Consider the following 17728-nt stretch of genomic DNA (forward strand, 5'->3'; position numbering starts at 1 on the left):
TCGGCTGGTACTGTTGTAAATAAAGCAAAATCAAAACAAACATGAACAGCGCCTGCCCTTCCCCTACTTTAGTATAGATAATAATTTCAACATTGATTATATATATGTAGATAATCCTAAACACTTCAATTAAATCTCAAATTGAAAAGAACACTTCAATCTGACTTAAAACTACATAAAGGAAAAAACAAAGACAGAAAAATTTTCAAACCAATCTAGAAGCCAAAATGATCCCCCAACATCAGTAAATTAACAATAAAAATCTAAACCCATATAAATTCACATGAAAATCAAAATGAACAAAAAAAATTTTGATCAAATTGTCAGGTACAAAAGGATAAATTACAAATCCAAAAGAAAAAAAAAATCATAAACAAACTAAAACTTCAAATCAATGAAGACCAAGGGTATACGCATAAAAAAATTGAACTAATAATAACAAAGAGTTGGGATCACGATACTCACCAAGACAGATCAAAGAGAACATTCTCATCAGCTTTGATCTTGTTGATGAAGTCTGTCAAACCTCTTGAGAGTCTAGTAGGCGCTCTTGCCAACGTCGGTGCTGTCGCCGTCTCGACCCTCGACATGCTTCTAGCCGTACTCGATGACCTTGGTTGTGGAATTCTCTAGCAATTCGGGCAGAATTGGTTGTGCCTGTTTGCTCGCCGCAAGGATTTTTGCTGTGAATGAAGGCAAAATTTAAAAGGTCAGAGAGAAACATGATAGCCACAAAAAAAGAGTGCAAAAGAGTGGTGCAAAAAGATTGGCCGACAGTTTTTCATGACCGGCAAAACATACACCCAAGAGAAGCAAGTATAGTTATTAAGATTTAAACATGAAAGCATTAATCGCGAGGAAAAATTCATCATCAATATCAACATAGTGCTGAATCATAAAGAATTAAGAATCAAATGAAAGAGCCACAACTAAATCACATTCCAAGAACAGAAGGTTACTAGTAATATGCCCGCGCGATGCCGCGGGACTTGAATGCACCAGCCTTAACTACATGAATAAGACACATTTAACCTGAAAAACATTTAACATGATCATGAACGAACAAAAATGATAGATCTAGGAAATTATAAAAAGCATTGTAACCGTAGATCCAGGAAATTATAAAAATCCATCCAGTCAAGAGACTATAATAGTTGTGGGAAGGTGAGTATGCAACCAAGAATCTTAAGATATACTTGACTTGCAATTCCATTATAATTTCACACACAAAAAAAAAGATCAAATTTTAATTGAAACATCAAACAAAACAATCTCATCTGTTACAGATTGGACCAACTTAATAAAGAATATATCGATAAGATTTTCAACCTAACTATAAAAAAGAGCTTTATAACAACGCAATCAACATTATTTGAACTCAACTAAAAAGAAACTAATTGCATGTTATAAATTCCATAGGTAATTGAATGGCAGCGCAGCCCCTACAGAATGTTTTTTAATTGATTTAGTAGTTAACACTGGCCACTTGCACAATACAAATCTTAGAAACTATTCCAAGTTAGAGAAAAAATTATCTCTAATCTTTGTTTCTCTTGTACTTTGGTATTGCAGGGTTGACTGGTAAACGGTGAATGAAGTCCTGAAAACACAAAGAATAAAAAGCCTATGTTTCAGTTAACTAAAACAAAGCAAACCGTAAACAAAGTGAGATATCTGGTAACCAAAAAATGAACCTTGGAAAGCAGACATAAACAAACTTCAATCAAAATTACTTTAATACATTTGGATATCAAGGAAAATTAAATTTATTCAATTTCGATATAAAAAAAATTAATTAATGCAGGAACAACATTTGTGCCTCAATGACATGAGAAGTACTCAAAATAAACATTGTTTTCTTTAAGTCTTTAGTCTATCTCTGCAAATCGCAATAACTCATATCCATTGAGAATCAAATTAACTCATTAACTTATTAACCCGTCCTGTAAATTTCACATCTATGCTCTAAACAGATTTTGTAACTAATATCCCAAAAAAGTGGCAAAAGGGAAGGAAAAAAACTTTTGTATGGTACACTGCAGTGTTATTTGTGTAACCAAAGTCAAGCGCTGAAACGCCAACAACCTCATTGTATTCTTGGAAATCTGTTGCAGATTTTATGGCTCCAAAAGAAAATACATCCTGCAACATTAATATCATTTAGACTTAAGTATTTTTTCCAAGTGAATACACATGCAAAGTATCAAAAAGAGAGAAAGGAGAAAAAATTATCAAAATAAGAATTACAAACCTGTCCTATAATATAAACAAAAGGTAATTACAGAAAAAAAAAACTGACAATCAGCATAATCTAAAATTACTTAAACAATTAATCCACATTGAAAAGCATAATTTACAAATCCAAACCAAATTACATCATCCAAGAGATTTTTTTATACCTTTGTTATTGGGCCTTTAAATTGATTTCAGCAAAACTTGTTTCTTTTTTCACAGTTTGTGAAACTCAAAATTTTCATAAACCTACAATCATTACACAACGTTGTCACATCATAAGTGTAGAAGAAATCACCGCTACCAAAATTTATAAAGACCAAAACAGTTAGCACCCAAAAATAACATTGATTAACAAAGACCAATTTGCCAACAAAAGTTGAACAGGACATACCCAGAAAATTTCCTTAGTTTTTACGATTCTTAAAAATATGACCTAACTTTAACCAAGACTCAAATTTTATTCAAGGATCGTGTTAAGCTAAGCAGGCAATTATAAATTCACTATCTTGTTCTTAATTATAGTAATTTAGAAATCAACAGATACAAAAAAAAGTCACAAAGCTTAATAAAAACTCATGAAAAAAAGAAGTTTTAAACAGAACACCTGCACATGACCCTATAATTTGGCTAATTTACAAACGCTCAACGTGCTCGGCAGATGGTAACTTTTCAGTAGTATATAATTTGAAACTAATAAAACCATCTCTAACTTTTTAGAAATATTTAAACTGAAATGAATTGATATTTTTTTCTATACACTGATAAATCAAGGTTTGCTACAGAAAATGAATCTATAATTTAAGCTTCAAAATGCATTATAACATCAATTAATGCAAAGAGAGCAAGCTGACGATAACAATTTGATTAGCTTTAGAAATCTCTTTGCTTTATCACTTCAAGATACTAAATTTTTCAAGCCGTCTTCTCTCTCTCTCTAAAACGCCTTTTTTCTAGCAATTGGCCTAGAAAAGATTAAAACCCAAATGCATGGGGTAGAATTTCACCCAAAATATTGGGAAAACTAAATAAACAAATAAAATTAAAAGATAAGTGCATGAAAAATCAAATCTTTCACTCCTATAAAATGAAAGCAATTTTTTTTCTCGTTGATGAGTCTAAAATCCCATCCTCATAATACTCAAAGGTAAAAGAAATATAGCAAAAAGATAAGATGTAACTACGGTCCCTGATGGTGCGCAACTAAAGAAAGAAAGACAGCGCTCATAAAGAGAGAAAGACAGAGAGAGAGAGAGAGAAGAGAAAGATGATATGTCTCCATATGATATTCTGGAGCCAAAAGAAAAGCTGCAGACGAAAATAAGCTGGAAGGAATCAATTTAAGATAAACGTTCAACAACAGAAATCAAGAAATCAATTTAAGATTACTGACCCAGGTAGGTAAGCTGCTGTAAAGGTAAAAGAGGCCCAAGAAGCTCATATGAATGAAAGGATTTTGCTTGTTGCACACATAGACTTGTAAACTCGAGCAAACCCAACATCAATCAGACCATAGGCCGAAAATCTCAACAAATAAAAAACTGAGCACAAATTCAAAAATCAGAAGTCAGAGAGAAATGTGTGACCCTAATTTGTGAAACTGCAGAGATCTGAGATGTAGAGAGAGGGGAACATATCCCAAACGATCCCATATTTTGGAACTGCTTTAAACCAACCTACCATGAAATTATAGCCACTTGAGAAATCTTCAAATCAGAACAGAATAGGCAGCAAGGGGAAGAATTTGCAAATCCCTAAAATCCCTCTATCTCTCGCTCTGTCTCTGTCTTTCTCTCTGTGTCTCTCTATCTCTATCTCAGAGGCGGCATAACCTCTTGTCTGCCCTACAAACCCCTCAACATTAATCCCAATTTTTGGTAGACCTCCCTCTCCCTTAGTCTCCCTGACATTCCATACCCTCATCCCCTTCTTTGTCTGTAACTAATCCAGCCCCATTCCACAAACCCAGCTCAAGCCTTACCCCCACTCCGGCCCCCTCACTTTCTTGAAACCAACTCTCAAACCCTAGAACGCAGCACTCTCACTCTCTCGCAACCCTCTGAATGACACGGATGCAACAACCCTTGCCCTCCCTCCCGCCGTCACCTAACCCCAAATCGAGCATCACCACTCAATCCCCTCTCTCTCTCCCTTGAATCATACACCCCCTGTGACTCTGTCTGCCTGTAAGCCGCATGCCTTCCTCTCACCAAATCCATATCTCTCTACCCCGCTCCCTCCCTTTATGAGTGACACAGTTTGAGTTACTTTTACTGTGTTTGACCATTTTTCTTAAAATCACATAATAAACATTTTTCATCATCGTCACAGTCATTTTGGGAACCAAATCTTAAGAAATATAAGAATCACCCTATTTATTTCACTTTTTCATAAGGGATAATCTTATATAAAAGCACTCAAAACGTATTCAAGGTAGAGCAAGCTAAGGATTTAGAAGATAAAGACCCTTTTTTAGCAACATCTAATTTAAGCATTAGTCTAAACTGCATGAATACAATATATAACACTACCAAACTAAGGAGTTGAAGTGGAGAATGAAACACATACAGACCGATTAACAGAATAAGAATCATTTACCCTTCCCTACACCATGTAAGGTGCTTATGGGTTGCCAAAGAGCGGAAAATGTGATTCCAATGCTAAACAAATGCACTATACTCCCAACCATCCAAATCATGAAACCATCATCGCCAAATTCTTGAATGGGACCTGTGCAACTTCCCAAGCTTTCTGCTGAACACAAAGAACCCATGAGATGATGAGATCACATAAATCCATACCTCTAAGAAATCAGGTTATACTGTATTTTATAATTATTTGCATAGTCGAACTCAAAAATCAGGTTATGCAAAACCCTAAAAATTAGTAATTAATTTATTTGATCCTAATTACAAAATGTATTGGCATATGAAGTGGGATCCCAAAATATAGTTTGAGAACTATATTTGGAATCTTGAGATCATGCACCAACAGTCATAGATTACCAAACGCTTTCATCGAAACACAAAATAACCACCAAACATCAAAATTCCAAAAACCTAAAACACAAAGTAAACAATTACAGTAAATTTAATATTTAGCAAAATCAAATGAATGAACAATGTATGCAAATTCCTTTTCCTAGCTTCTTGCACATTCTAAATCTGTGGGAACCATATACAAATTTTTTTATTTTAAAAAATTTATTAAGCATTTAATTAACATAACAACATTCACAATTATAGTGGTTCTCTATGGTGCAATTATAAATAACAGTAGAAATGTAAACTTGCAATTCAAGTTTATGCACCTGGTTGAATATAAAATGCTTACATATTAATCGTCTACAGTTAAGTTGTTAAACTCTAATTCCACCAAATTGAACTCTACAGTCCCTTATGGGATCAAATGAAAGTTGTATATGAAACCTATTTTAGTCTAGTATTATAACTTTTAACCATATTGATGATGTTGAAGTGAATAATTAAAACGAAGAGTAAACATAGTCATACAACAAATTAACAATGCCATGCAAAAAACTTGCTCGTTGGACAACTCAACCCTGTATTCCATCTCCTTATATGTCATACCAAAAATCTGCACAATTGTTTAAATCCAAATTCAGGTCTTTCCAAAACCCGCCTGAATTATTTGAAGAACACGAATTTAGAACAATAATTCAAAACCAAAGAAAAGAATATCCATTACTCAAAGTAAAAATTAACCATCTCGTTGCTTCCTAGCTCTAAGGAAATGCCTGGGTTTCACTTTTACTAATGTCGAAACACCGCCATCATTGACCAATTAGACAAATAAGACCCAATTCAATTACACCCAAACTGACAGAACACCATGATTCCCAACACCCATTGAGCAATCTAACCATAATTCAGCACATGAATAAAGTGAAAACATAAAAGATACGTGGGATAAGCTGACAGCCAGCCATCCCTGCGTAATACATTCACTTCTGAACCCCAAACACAACGAAACAAAAATCCACACACATTAACTACTGCTCCCCTATGTAATAAGAATTAAATCATCTCAAAACAAAATGGCAAACTATAAGAGCACTGTAAAAGTAAAATTGCAAGAAATCTAATACTTGGAGGGCAAGTACTAATCAGACGAAAATGAAAGATTGAACTACCTTGCGTGGAACTGTGCCTTGGTTTTTTCCCATGCTTATAGGAAGCTTTGCACTGAGCTCTTATAGCCCAAATTTTCTCTGAAGAAAAAAACACAATTTTGAAATAAGATTTTCATATTATACCTTAAAGAGAAGAATTAGAAAATGAATAAGAGAACAATGAGTACTTTTCATCATATATTGTTAGAGTATGTGGTCCTCTGGTCCAATGGTCCTGCAGCCATATTTACTTTATAACTCTTTCTTTTAGTCTAAAAAACATCTTGGATCTCTAATTAATATGAATACGAATTCATACTTTATAACTAAAGATCTCACTACTCCTGATAAGATGAACAAAATGTCATTTATCGCATGCATTGCATTACAAACACACATTAGACATCCCCACACAAAAAGTTTTTATTGCTACTTTGATTTTTGCTTATCCTTTTCCTGAAGCGTGAGGGAGCTAATTTTTTTTTTATTCCAATAACGTTATAGGGTTGCAAGGATATTATCAATTTAATTGATTGTATTTGATTGGTGGAACTTCTACATCTATATTTCAGGTTTTCAATTTTAGCACTGGGAGAGTCATTCAGAAAATGTTCGACAGTGAGATTACCTCCATGGATTATGCTCACAATGGACAGCTCATTTTCCGCGGTGATGGGACAGTATTTTTCAGTCATTCGCCATTCAATCAATTCAAACTGAGGAACAGGCAACATTAAGAAGAGGATCTGCCATGTCAGGATCACTGTTGTCCAATTAATACAAAAAATGGAGATAAAAACGATCAATTTACATAACAGCCTTTCATTTTCTCAACAACCAAGCAAAAGAAAATACCTATCCGTTAAACACTCGATTTGGGAGTAAATGTTGCCGAAACTGGGCTTCAATCCCCTCAACCGCAACAATCGAATCGAGGTGTGCAAGTCATTGAAAAACTCACTCAAGATTTCAAAGCTGCATAAAGAAATAAATAAGCACATAAATTAGCCAACCCAGAAATCAAAGAAATCAAAATCCACCCAGAATCAAAGAAATCAAAACCCATCCAGAACCAAAGAAATCAATATCACACACAGATATGCAAGACAACTCAAATTTGAAGCCTTACTTTTTGGGTAGCTTGGCGGCTGACATGAGTCTTCTTCAGAGTTTCATCCATCCATGGATCCATTTGGTCTGCCCGTCACTTCTGGGTCGTACAATCTTAAGATCTGCAAAAAGAATTTAAAGAATCAATTTTTACGATTGAAAAGCCAAAAGCGCTACAAACTCCAAATTAATGAGAACCAAAGTGGAGTAACACTTACAGGTCGCGAGAGGAGATGAGGACGTTGTCGGATTTCAGGGCGAACCAGATTATGGAAATTGCATCCCGAATCGGGCTTTCGAACTTCATGGTGGACCCAAGCAACTCTCTTTCTGTCCCCCTAATCATGCATCTGCCCTCACCCTCTCTCTACACCCAACCCCCTCCCATATCTCCCCCAAATCACGCCCCCACAACATCCCATCAATGAAGAATCAAATCCAAAAGTAAATTGCAGTTACCTATTATGGTAGGATTTAAATAAGAGTCTCCAAATAGAAAGACAAAGGATTTAATACAACAGATAGCTCACCAAAAAGCTGCAGCTCTTTCACAGTGGTGATACATTTCCGCTTATTACGCATGGCCTTTTCAATTGTAATTTCTTGGTTCTCCTGCAGAAAAAACACAACATAACAGATTTCAATAACCACCCGTACCTATTCCATCTCTGGAACTAAAACTTTCAGTTATTTATCTATATATAAATATTGATTATGATCACATTTTGATCATCGACATAAAATACAAATCATTGTATATTTGCACAATCAAATATTTATGAAACTCACAACCGAGAGCCAGAGCTTCAATTCCGGTGAAACCACCCTTCTCTCAAACCCTTGGCGACAAATTCTTACATTGTCTATACGGTAAAATTGATCAATCAATCAAAGATTTAAAAAACTTTTGAATTTTAACCTCAATTACAACATGCAAACCCAAAATCGATCCAAATCAAAGTTGAAGAATCCTAATAAGAACAAAGGCGCTAAACTATAGAACTTGGTATTTCTTAAAACCCCTAACCCATGATATTTTAAATCCTTAAATTTTCTGAGCACCGAAACACTATCAAACTAACATGATTAAAGAAATTGCTAATTACAAAATGGGAAAACTACAGCCCATGGTTAGTTCCTAAAATCCCATCATGTTTTCAATTCCAAAATTTCTCGTCATTTAAGAAAACCACTAAGCTTGTCTACCCTGTACTGTGCACCAAATAATAGCGCAAGGAAAGAAGAAAAATAAGATAAAAAAAATACAAAGCTATACGGCCATAACTGCATCCTATCTAAAACGCATTAAAATGTTAGAGATAAGGTTTGGAACTCAACATTGTATAACATTTACAGATGACAACCAGTGTAAATTTGTGAAAAGCGAAATCACCCCATTGTTTTTAATGTTGTTATTTTGGGAAACCTTGCAAATCACATTTTTAGGCGAGGGCAAACTACCAGAAACGAAAAGGATTTATACCTTTTATCAAAGATCTACAGCCTTGGTTCCTCTGCCATTGCTTGTCTTCTCCGGTCTGGGTTTTACTTTCCTCACAGTCTCTTCCTTCACTGGTAGTTTTTTGTCTATCAGAGAGGAAAAAAAATGACACGCCCGACCTGATATTCCCTGAATACCAGGATAGACATGTGATGGCCGACATCCGAGGATGATGAAAACCATTAATTGATATAAAAGCTAAGGATAAGAAGTCAATAAAACTTAGAAATTTAAAATACAATGAAATAATAATTTAGGAACGTGCTCATAGCATACAACTAAACATAATCACTAAAAAGAATTAAGATAAAATTGAATGAATAAAGAAGTGGGTCCTACATCAAGAGGATTCAAAGATGCTGTTGCGGAAGTGTCTTGACGCCGGGATTAGGTGCCTTGATCCTAAGTCCTGAATGGGGGCGCAAAACAAAGTGAGTGGACCAAGTTCATATATATACATAATAATAAAACAGTTATCAAAGTTCTAACCCCCATAGTTTATATAATGAAAACTACTAACATAATAAGTGATGGATTTAATAAAAATCCTAGCATGCCAAAAATATTTCAAAAGTCATATCGCAGAAACGCATCGCGGAAATCAAAACAGTAAACGTATCGTAGATTGTCTCGTAGCTGCTAGAAAGATCACCGACTAAATATATCTCCCGGCCCAATGCCTGCTCCATGTCCCTCAGCCCGTAGCTAGGGATTACCAACTCCCGGCCTAAATGCCAACACCAGATCCTCGCCCCAGGCGGCATAGTATTCTCTAGGTACGCACAAATAGTTACGCCTCTCATAAATAACCACTTCATAGTATAAAGTCATCCATCGCCCATACTATAAAGAGAGGTTTCTAAAACATGTTCTAGCAACCTATCGTCATCCATCAGATAATCTACCAGATCATGGTTTTTATAGAAAATACGATATATTAAAATATAGCTCAAAATAGGCTAACATTTATTTCCTCACCAAAAACACGAGACGAATTTAATAATTTCAGTAAACAAGCTTAACATAAATCGAATCATAAATTTGTAGGTATGCTAATCATTTATGCAATTAATTTATAAAATCATGCAATTTTAGAAGGGGTCCACTCACAGTACTTAGCCGCCAAAAACTATGCCACTAGCGAAGGCGGAAGCGTCATAATAATTGCCCCTAAGCACATAAAGAGTTCAATAAATAAAACTATATTAAGACAATTGAATTTGGGATAACGAACATCGGAGATGGATTCAGAACGTCGTTTTACCCTAAGAAAGGTCCCAGAAACATTTCGTAAAGTCAAAAGAATATTCCACATAAAAGGTTTGGGTTGGATGGGATCTAGGGTTAAGGGTCTCCTAACTTAAATAGGTTTTGGGCTAATAGGTTAGAGGATTGGGTTTAGAGTTTAAATAAATAGGGAAGTGGGTTTTAGGGTTTGGGCTTAAAACAAAATAAAAGGATTTGAGTTTTAGGTTAAATGAATTAGAGGGTTAAAGGGGTTTTAGGCTTAAAACCCTTAACAAAAACTGGCCCAAGGCTCTTATTTTAAAAACAACAAATAAAATAAATAATAAAACAGAAATGGGTTTTGGGTTGGGCTCGGCAGGAAAGGCCCAAAGGCCTTGGGGTTTCTGGGCTACCGGATTCAAATGAAGAAGAAGGCCGGAAATTCGGCCGGAAAACCACCCAATTTTAAACGGTCATAACTTTGTCACTACTCAACGAAATCAAGTGAAACAAAAAAGGAAAGTTGTAGTTCTCAGCGAGACGAAGAGATTGATACCTTGCACACCGGCCAACTCGTCATGGTTTGGCCGGAAATGGCCTTGAAAGCCGTCGGTTTCTCGTCAGAAATCCAGGGAAGTCTCCCCGACGTGTTTCTTCATGGTTTGACGTCCAAAAACACAACCACGGGGTCAGAAATCCTTCCGCTTCAGAAATTTGTTGTCGCATAGCCAAAAATTAGAGAAAATAAGCTTTGGTTCAGAACTTACTCTCTGCAGACATGGGTTCCTCCTCAATTTTCATCATCCTCATCTTTCTTCGATCTCTCTTTATGTCTATTTCCTTGTCTCTGTGCAATCGTTCTCTCCCCATCTCTCTTTCTTTCTGCGTTCTTCCCTCTGTGCAAGCCCATACTCACCAACTCCCTCAATCAACTCTCTCTCTCTCCCTTCCCTGTCCGTGAATCCATGTGCATCAATAATCTAAAAACCCAGTTCGATTTTTCATTTCTCGGATGGAGAAAATTGAGGAATGAAAGAACAAATTAGGGTTAGGACTAAAGTTGAGAGAGATGGAGAGTTGAGAGGGACAAGGATTGTCTGCCCTTCTTGTTCCCGTGCCCTCCCGTTTGTATTTGCTCACGGTTAAGCCACATGAACATTTTATATTACTATTTATTTTTATCTTATTATCTCTATAAAAAATAATATAAAATGTTGACGTGACTTAACCGTGACCACACAAAATAGGAGGGCACGGAAACAAGGAGGGCAGACAATCATTGTCCTTCTCTTTCACTCTCTTTCAAACTCTCCCTTTCTCCTAACTTGGACAAGGATTGTCTGCCCTCCTTGTTCCAGTGCCCTCTTGTTTTGTGTAGTCACGGTTAAGCCACGTCAATATTTTATATTATTTTTTTATAGAGATAATAAGACAAAATAAAAAGTAATATAAAATGTTAACGTGACTTAACCATGACCACATAAACAGTAAACAGGAGGGCACTGTCACAACAAAAGATGCAAAGATCGAAACTAGCAGGTGCCAATCAAAACAGACCAAAAGTTTCTGGAAGCAAAACTGCAAAACACACACTTCCCTCACAGGGCTCTCGAATCTCACTCAATCCTTCCATGCCAACCAACGGCCAACCCGAAACCATCCCACTACAGCTCGAGACCCGGACCCGCGAACCCGACTCCGATCCAACCCGAAACAAGCCCACCGGAGTCACCGCGATGAGACTGATTGTGCCACTCCAAGGCGTCGTCCAAGGCAGAGGCGGCCTCATCCTCGGCTTTCTAATCCCATGTGCTCTCCATTACTGCCTCCAGCTCTACCTAAAATGACACCGACCATCCAAACCCGATCCACCTTCCCTCTCCCAGTCCTTCTCCAACCTGGCAGAGCTCCCAAGAACGTCGTCGCGGTCCAGCTTGTCCACCCGCGGATCCATGGGCCGGGTCCGGATGTCCTCCCGGGTGAGCTGGGTTGCGAAGCCCAATGACTCGCCTTACTATATCGGGTTGGATAGGGCTTCGGAGGACCCGTACGATAGGGTGGATAATCCGGATAGGGTTATTCAACTTGAATTGTCCGAGAACATGGAAGAGTGCATCCGACGTGTTGTGTGACCATCGTAGGCCACTAAAGCTCAAGGGAAAATTTTATAGGACGGCAATAAGGCCGATGATGCTATATGGCACAGAATGTTGGGTACTGAAGCATCAACACGTACACAAAATGGGTTTGGACATGTGCAAATAAGGCCTACTGACGCTCCGGTTCGAAGATGTGACTACGAGATAGAGGTTCAGGGCCGAAGGGGTAGAGGAAGACCTAGGAAAACTTTGGAAGAGACCCTAGGAAAAGACTTAGAGTACTTGGATCTAACGGAGGACATGACACAAAACTGAGCGCAATGGCGTTCTAGGATTCATATAGCCGACCCCACTTAGTGGGAAAAGGCTTTGTTGTTGTTGTTGTTATTGTTGTTGTTGTGTAATTTATGTTTTCAGGGTGGAGTTTATGTAAAGTTCGACTTTTTAATTTTCTAGGTGTGGTTGCAGCTGTGTTTGGATTTGATTGAGAAATGGGTTTCGGAGAATTTGATGGAATCAATTGTGGGAACGGACGGTGGTGATTTGAGCATAAGTGGGATTGCAGCGTACCAGCCGTTTGATGGAATGACTAAGCTGAAAGTAGTATGATTGTTTCTAATCTCTGAAACATTGTTGAATAATTTAAGTGAGATGGTACTTTAATACGGTATAATCGCTTTTCTGATATAGTTTCGGTTGCGTAATTTGTAAGATAGTGTTATTTACACACATATATTTTTAATGGTCGAAAATTGAGAGAGATGCGTGAGAAATAAAAATAGATGTGTAGATAGCACTATCCAATTTGCAGAGTGCTATGCTACATTGCTTTGAATCGTTCTTTCATAATAGTGAAGGAAATTGAGTGTAACAAGCTCGTAGTCATAAAGATCCTATTCACATACGCGATTAAACGAAGATAAAATAAATCACAGGTGCCAAACTGTCAAATGAAAAATTGTCTAAGTGCACCTTGCGTACATAGCCAGCCTCCAACTTCTGCTTTTTCGTAGGTGGCGGAGAATTCTGTGATTTCTCATCAAGTTTCCCGAGCTTTTTCGCAACTTTTGTTGCCTTAGCTCGTTCGTTAATGCGGAAACAAGATTCAAATTACCTCACCAAGATATATACACAGTTGAATAGATAAAATACAAGAAATAAAGATTTCGAGAAATTTACGAGGTCCGGCAAAATCCTACCTACATCCCTGGAGAGATATTGCTCTTCATTATCCCCACTCACAGAATTTTCCCATGAGCCCCACTCTACCCCAAGAGTTCTTTCACTATAATACTTTTCACTCTAGCTCTCTTGATTTTCTCTAAACCCATGTTGAACCTTTCCCATGGGAGAGCCGGATGCTCTCCCCCTTAGATGCTTCCCTGATGCTTACCTTCCCACTTTCCAAGCATCTCCTTGCATTAAATAAAGGGAGTTTTAACGAAAAACCCACAGTACTGTTCACTCTAACGAAAAATCATATTTTTACACTAAAAAGTCAAACCTGGTACTATTCACTTTACCCTTTATTTTGTCCTTATCGTTAAAACTCAAAGTTTTCAAATCATTTTCATTAGTTTTCATTTCAATAAAGGCCAAACCATCACATTTCTAACAAAATGCTCCCAAAGTCAAAAAGCAAACCTACTTTTGTTTTTCCCTTGTAGCACTTGTCTGCAACTTTCAATGCAGTCCACAGACATGTGATATTTCCACCGAAAGCAAACACACAAAGTCACAAATCATTCGTTACAGAAAGCACACGAGTCACTTCATTGTTGCCAGCTTAAAATATGAGCCAATAACAACAACTCTGTAATCAAGAGTCGGAAAATGGGACAAGTTAGAAAACTAGACCACCAAACAATTAGAAGAAAAGATACATTGATGACAACAGAAACATCAGAGAAAAATAATAGCACCTCCTTAATAACCGATTGGAGTAAACCTCTCGGTGCTGATTTTGCTTGGCCAACTGACTCGTGGTGGGTTTCATTAACGTCGAACTCCTTTGATAGATGTGGTGACTTACCCGTTGACTTCAGTTTGGTTTTCGAAGTGTCTTGAGCCATGTGTTTAGAAAACTCTTATCGTGTCGAAACATGAACATAAAACATAATAGTAAGATACAATTTCATGTACTAATTCAGGCAAAGCCGATTCATAAAACAACAACAACAACAACAAAGTCTTTTCCCACTAAGTGGGGTCGGCTATATGAATCCTAGAACGCCATTGCGCTTGGTTTTGGGTCATGTCCTCCGTTAGATCCAAGTACTCTAAGTCCTTTCTTAGAGTCTCTTCCAAAGTTTTCCTAGGTCTTCCTCTACCCCTTCGGCCCTCAACCTCTGTCCCGTAGTCACATCTTCGAACCGGAGCGTCAGTAGGCCTTCTTTACACATGTCCAAATCACCGGAACCCATTTTCTCTCATCTTTCCTTCAATTTCGGCTACTCCTACTTTACCTCGGATATCCTCATTCCCAATCTTATCCTTTCTCATGTGCCCACACATCCCACGAAGCATCCTCATCTCCGTTACACCCATTTTGTGTACGTGTTGATGCTTCACCGCCCAACATTTTATGCTATACAACATCGCTGGCCTTATTGCCGTCCTATAAAATTTTCCCTTGAGCTTCAGTGGCCTACGACGGTCACACAACACGCCGGATGCACTCTTACACTTCATCCATCCAGCTTGTATTCTATGGTTGAGATCTCCATCTAATTCTCCGTTCTCTTGCAAGATAGATCCTAGGTAGCGAAAACGGTCGCTTTTTGTGATCTTCGCTAGATTGCTCCGGTCATTAGTGTGGATAAGTATGTAAATTGATAGAGATATGAAAGCAAACACAAGATGTATGTGGTTCACCCAGATTGGCTGCGTCCATGGAATATAGGAGTTCTCATTAATTGTGAAGGGTTTACACAAGTACATAGGTTCAAGCTCTCCTTTAGTGAGTACAAGTGAATGATTTAGTACAAATGACATTAGGAAATATTGTGGGAGAATGATCTCGTAATCACGAAACTTCTAAGTATCGGAGTGTGGTATCGTCTTGACTTGCCTTCTCTGTCTCATAGGTAGATGTGGCATTTTTTCTGGAAGTACTCTTCCTCCATCCAGGGGTGGTATCTTTAACTGGTGGAGATGCACAAGGTAATGTATCAATTTCACTTGAAGCTTACTTGTAGTTTCAGGCTTGGTCAAGCGCGATACAAACCATGTAGTAGGAGTTCCCCATGTTGCCGAGCTAGGGGATCTGCTGAAAGAGGTGACAGACAAGGTAAGCAATCAGAGCTCCGGTTGATTGTTCACATTCTCCCTATCTTGCAGGCAGCATGAAGGATAAAGAGAAGAAAAATGAGAAGAGATGATATGGGATACTTTTGCTTTTGAAGAAGTAACTTTCCACAGGCTTATTCTTGAACTGAGCTTGAGGGTTTTCTGGTTTCCTCCAGAGTATAAGGCCGACTGAAGAATTTGAGGGTCAAAACAAGTCCATCAAATCTAGAGTACGTTCGACCCTGCTGATATGGGATACTTTTGCTTTTGACAGAGTAATGGATGTATCGGCACGTGTGCTGTTACGCTTGTCTCCATATGCTTCCTTGTATCCTTCTCACTTGCCCTATCTGTTCCTCAGGCAGATGCGGTATCTTCCCTGGAAGCATAAGATGTTGAAGATGAGTACTCGAGAGCAATGCCAGGTAAGTAATCAGGTAAGGGGTTCCAGGCAGTCAGTTCCTGGCTGGAAGCTTGATTCCAAGTGCTGACTGATTGCTCTCTTTCTCCTTGTCTTGCAGGTAAGAACAAGGCCAAAGGAAAAGACAGGGAAAAAGCATGATATGGGATACTCTTGCTTTTAACCCTGATGATATGAGATATTCTTGCTCTAGTATAGCTTGTTTGCAGAGGTATTATCGGGGGGAAAGAAAGCTGAATATTTCGAAAGGCTTCGTTGGGTGTGCCCTCTCAGATATGAGGAAGGGTTGAGCATTTTTGCAGGTCTGCCTGTCCGTTGAGGATGGAGGTCGACATATATAGGAGTCTCCCTAACAACAAGTAGTAATGCTATTCTTTTACCCTGCTTGGTCATAGCACGGTAGTGGGAGCTTCCAGCTTCACATGTTTTAACTCTGTTAGAGCACTTTGAAAAAGTGGTCTGTGGTATCTGAAAAGCTGATGTTGCGTGTGAAGATTACAGATAAGCTTTATCCAAGGAGATCCGGCTCTTGAAGTTGGGAAAGTGGTGCCTCTTCGGTTTTCGAACAAGCAATCCTGTCAGGGATCTGGCTCTCGAGATTCGGAGAACGATGCCTCTTCGATTTTAAGAAAGCAATCATGCTGGGAGTCTGGCTCTCGAGATTCGGAGAGCGGTGTCTCTTCGATTTTTGAGAAAGTACTCATATTGGGAGTCTGACTCTCGAGATTCGGAGGGCGGTGCCTCTTCAATTTTGGAGCAAGCAATCTTGTTGGGAGTGTTTTCTCGAATGTGAGTAAAGGTTGGGCATGTTTTCTAGTCTACCTTGCCACGAAGCACAGAGGTTGACACACAGGGACTTTCCAATTATCCAGCAATGGTACTGTTCCTTTACCCTCTCTTCGATTTTTGAGAAAGTAGTCATGTTGGGAGTCTAGCTCTCGAGATTCGGAGGACGGTGCCTCTTCGATTTTGGAGCAAGCAATCTTGTTGGGAGTGTTTTCTCAAATGTGAGTAAAGGTTGGGCATGTTTGCTAGTCTACCTTGCCACGAAGCACAGAGGTTGACACACAGGGACTTTCCAATTATCCAGCAGTGGTACTGTTCCTTTACCCTTGTGGGTAATAATATGGTAGCTAGACCTTCAAAATTTATGTGTCTAAACTTTGTTAGTGCTGTTTCTTTGCTATTCTTTTACCCTTCTTGGTCAAAGCGATGTAGTGGGAGCTGCAAGCTTCACGTGCTCAACTTTGGCAAAGAACTTTGGCAAAGTTATCTGTGGTACCCATGAGCTACTGTTGCGTGTGGGAAGTGGATGGTTGAACAGTAAGATTCATGAACTATCACATTGCGTCGAAAATCTAATAAGAAATAAGTTGATGAGGTAGAATGTACTTTTGTCATTATCTATTCTAAAGTAAAGGGAGGGCAGGCACTGTTCTTTTTTTTTTTTTTTTTGCTTTATTTACAACAAAACCATGGGATTTTGGGTTGGGTTGGAAAATAGTTATTAAAAGTTAGGAGGGTAATTTTGTCTTTTGAGGTCAATTCCTCCCCTCTCGATTTTGCTTTATTTACAACAAAACCGTGGGATTTGGGTCTGGGTTGGAACGTAGTTATTAAAAGTTAGGGGGGTAATTTTGTCTGAACAAATATATCGGTTTCACCAAATTTGCAAAATTGCCACTGGGCTTCAGAAATTTTTTATTGTGTTAAATGAC

At 38.1% G+C, this 17728-nt stretch overlaps 4 long non-coding RNA genes and 2 pseudogenes across 6 annotated transcripts in view; 3 read left to right on the plus strand and 3 right to left on the minus strand.

The window, feature by feature from the left end:
* Nucleotides 1-573, minus strand: part of LOC126627633 (uncharacterized) — a 40605-nt gene extending 40032 nt beyond the window's left edge. The window contains exon 1 of the long non-coding RNA XR_007625092.1: nucleotides 466-573. This is a non-coding gene — a long non-coding RNA (uncharacterized LOC126627633). The remainder of the gene's footprint in view (nucleotides 1-465) is intronic.
* LOC126627643 (uncharacterized) overlaps nucleotides 1-16413 on the plus strand; it is a 40224-nt gene extending 23811 nt beyond the window's left edge. The window contains exon 3 of the long non-coding RNA XR_007625094.1: nucleotides 15774-16413. This is a non-coding gene — a long non-coding RNA (uncharacterized LOC126627643). The remainder of the gene's footprint in view (nucleotides 1-15773) is intronic.
* The window catches only part of LOC126627289 (disease resistance protein RPM1-like), an 84700-nt pseudogene that overhangs the window by 46099 nt on the left and 20873 nt on the right, over nucleotides 1-17728 (plus strand).
* LOC126627573 (uncharacterized) lies at nucleotides 4661-7844 on the minus strand. 2 transcript variants are annotated; one of them, XR_007625068.1, is made up of 5 exons: nucleotides 7693-7844; nucleotides 7494-7596; nucleotides 7220-7339; nucleotides 6993-7127; nucleotides 4661-4983 (listed from the first exon to the last, which is right to left on the minus strand). It is a non-coding gene; the product is annotated as an uncharacterized LOC126627573 (long non-coding RNA). The 2 variants fall into 2 exon arrangements; XR_007625062.1 differs by having other exon boundaries at nucleotides 4662-4983; nucleotides 6993-7110; nucleotides 7693-7843.
* LOC126627659 (uncharacterized) lies at nucleotides 7865-9063 on the minus strand. 2 transcript variants are annotated; one of them, XR_007625108.1, is made up of 4 exons: nucleotides 8958-9063; nucleotides 8260-8337; nucleotides 8005-8083; nucleotides 7865-7933 (listed from the first exon to the last, which is right to left on the minus strand). It is a non-coding gene; the product is annotated as an uncharacterized LOC126627659 (long non-coding RNA). The 2 variants fall into 2 exon arrangements; XR_007625107.1 differs by lacking the exon at nucleotides 8260-8337 and having other exon boundaries at nucleotides 7874-7933; nucleotides 8005-8086.
* LOC126627557 (probable aminotransferase ACS12) lies at nucleotides 11758-13131 on the plus strand (annotated as a pseudogene).

The sequence above is a fragment of the Malus sylvestris genome, chromosome 1 (assembly GCF_916048215.2).
Source record: "Malus sylvestris chromosome 1, drMalSylv7.2, whole genome shotgun sequence".
Lineage (NCBI taxonomy): Eukaryota > Viridiplantae > Streptophyta > Magnoliopsida > Rosales > Rosaceae > Malus > Malus sylvestris.